We start from the raw sequence: 3,361 nt of genomic DNA, 5'->3' as shown, positions 1-3,361 counted from the left end.
AAGGAGAAAGATTATCCCAGGAGATTTTTAATTGGCATGTGAGTCATGACACATGGAACTGCAGGAATTACTAATACAATGTATCATATTTTACAGAGATTCGGTTTTTGATTCATTTAGCAATTAATTGAATCAGGCGAAGAGAGAAGCCAATTTCATCAGGGAAGCTAGGCACATGAGTTATTGTTGGTGATTCGCCTGTTGTAAAGTTTCACTTTGCTGACAGTCCCCAAATCTAAGAAGTGCTGAAACATCTGACAGGTGGGTTAATGCACAACTGTGGTTACAAATAATACAGGGTTTGTGGAAGCCCTTGTTCCATTACAAAGCCATAGCTGGACTCTATACAGGAAGTGTATGAGAACATCTTTTAGTGCCTAAAATGAAAAATAGAGTTATAATTTTTTTCCTAATACATTAGGGTGACCATCATGACCAGTCAGAATTACTCGGGGAGAAGATAATGGGACAAAGTGCGTAGCTTTTTTTGTATGTTTCTTATGAAACAAATTCTAAGAACTATATACACTTTCCGAGAACTTTTAAAGATATATCCTTCCTCAAAAGAATATGCATGCAACTTACTTTTGCATGCAGCTTGCAGAGTAAACCTGCTCTGACCAGTCCCCTCAGCATCTACATCCTTGGTCAGCTTCTCCCAGCAGGATTTTGTCTGCACTACCTATTCAGCAGTCTCCGTTTCCCTATCCACCTTTAGGAATCCGCTCAGTGACGCCTTCCTGGTTGCTTCAGCCCTCGTTATCACTTCAATTCCCCAGCCTACAACATACCTCATTCCGAGATCTCTGCGCTGCGTTACCTTGGATGCATTATCTTGACTTGGTCTCCTGTGGGAGGGGCTGGACACTGCGTTTGTGCATCTCTCTCACACTCAGCCCAGCACCAACCAATTCGTCGTAACAAACTAAGTAGATAACATTCCCGAAGCATGAATGTTTTATCCTTGCCTACTCTCTGCTTATCCTTCCGTGCCATAATTTTAAAGAGCATTTCTGTTTTCCTAAGATGGGAGTAATAATCATGCTGACTTTATAGGGTTATTATAAGAATAAAAAAAATGAAAAAAATTTTTAGAACACAGCATAACCTATAGTAAGAGTTCAGTAAATGATGGTCATTATTATTAACCTTGTTTTGTGGAAATGGTAACTGAGGCCTAGGAGTCTGGAGCAATTTCCCCAAGGTCACACTACAAGAATGGGGCCAGAACTTAAATCCAGTGCTCTTCCCATCACTGCTTCTAGCAGCCATGTGATCCATGTCTTGGCCACTGATACACTTCATCACCTTTCTTCGGAGCACTGGTCTACCTGAATTGCATCCTACTATCAATTCCTTGGCTGCACATTTGCCTCCTTCCCGAGGGGTTAATTGGCACACTGCAGAAAGCACGCTGGCCCTCAATGAGACTCCTGTTTTGAGCAACTCCAGATTGAATAGCACAGCCTATTGCAAGTGAGTGATGTGTCCTGATTTGGGGAGGTGAGAATCAGTATTTATGCTGTTATGATATGTGAATGCTCAAGAGTCTTTTCCATCATGCAAACCACCCAAGGGACCCTCTTCCGACTCTTAAGTCAAATTCAGGAATGATTCATGTGACAGTGGTAGTGTTTCTGCTGCCACATCAGCTTCTGAGGAAATTCTAAGTGTTAAGTTCAGTTACACCTCGGGTATGGGGAAGGTTGCTATTTATCCTCATCTCTATTACAAGATATCCAGTCCTCCCAATCTTTATTCAGGGGTCTTAAGTCTGACACTGTTGAGTGTTAGGTGGCCCATAAGTAATACATAGTATCCACACTTGGGGCTCTGAGTTCCTTCCTACTCTGCTTTCTTGCTCATGTGACTGAATTGCCTTTTCCCTTTTCCTCCTTTGTTCTCTCCATGACTTCCTTTCTCATCTCAGTCACCTCTTGCAGCCCTTTTCTCTAGCCTCAATCTTGTTTTTGAGAATAGAGGAAGTGGTTCTGCACATGGGCATGTATTTTTTTTTTCACACTTAGGTCAACCGTTTCTTAGACTTATTATTGCAGCTTCTTTGAGAGTTGAAGGAAGAAAAATGGCGCTTGGATGCTAGTGAGAAACAAAGAAAAGGGAAACATACAGAAAACCAACAGAGGTGTTGCTGGAGATATAACCTTGCCATTTATCAATAGCTTAAGATTGTCAGAATATTCTCAATTCTTTTAGTAGAATTCTTTGTAGTTTATAAGTTTATAAATACAAAGACCTGAGATTTTTCTCTTCTGGCTCATGTTCACACATCTCCCTGCACCCCCAACTTCAATGACTAAACAAACAAATGCACTGCCTGGTATCTGTTTCTTCAGATAATGGGATGGTTATTTTAAAATTTATTTGGGTTGAGGTCCATTGTTTACCTCTTCCGAGTCATTAATCTTTGAGGCAAGGTTTGTTGCAAGTAAACGAACTGCAGTTTTGTCCCTGAGATTTAAGCGCGTGTCGGTAATAAAATTCTAAATGAGAATTTAATTAGTGCTCACCCAGGGACTGAGATTTGGCAGTGCCTGATATACTTTCCTCATTAAGTACTTTGTCTTCATCTTTAAAAGCTCACTTGTTGGAAGCTGATTTAAATGCTTTTCTAACCATCTTGTAGAGAAAAGGCAAAATCTTAATAATTGAAGTTCTATTATTCACTTTGAGCATATTAAAGGAATTTTCAGTACATTGGCAATTTGAAGTGTTATTTGGCTGGTATTTAACCATTATCATAGGAAGTTGGCTCTTATGGTTTTAGGCGTTTTGACTTCTTTTTTTTTTTTAAGCCAAAGTAGATTTTTCCTTTTCTTGTTACAGGTCAAACTCCTCTTCTTTCTCTTTTGACTCCTCTTTGCTCTTTCAGCTCTTAGATTTCATGTTCAGAATATGAAGAGGAGCTTTGAGAAGAGATCGTGATTTAATAAAAACAATGGTAGCTAGAAGACTTTGTGCACGGGTTGGGTTGGGCAGGGATTGTGCAGTTCATGCTATGAGCTGCTGTTCCCTAAGCTTCATGGATAATGTATAAGTGACATCATTGTAGCATTTGACACGGGAAGATTTAGCAATGACAGCATCACACAGACTTGTCCATCTGGCAAAGTAGAATTGAAGGGTAAAAAACATGTTAATAAAAATAGGTAACAATTGAACATGCAGAAAAAAGACAAGCAATTATCTCTTAGCTATGATTTTGGGGATCTGCATGGAGGTAGAGGGTGACAAGTAGGTAGGTAGTATCAGGAGTCTTGTGAACCTAAAGGAACATCCTGTTCATCCAGGATCCAGTGAATCTGCCTGGGAGGAAGCATCTGGAACTGGAAGCAGGAATATC

This window comes from Pteropus vampyrus, unplaced genomic scaffold (assembly GCF_000151845.1).
Source record: "Pteropus vampyrus isolate Shadow unplaced genomic scaffold, Pvam_2.0 Scaffold4, whole genome shotgun sequence".
Classification (NCBI taxonomy): domain Eukaryota; kingdom Metazoa; phylum Chordata; class Mammalia; order Chiroptera; family Pteropodidae; genus Pteropus; species Pteropus vampyrus.
The sequence above is the reverse complement of the archived record's forward strand: the minus strand, read 5'-3'. Positions refer to the sequence as shown.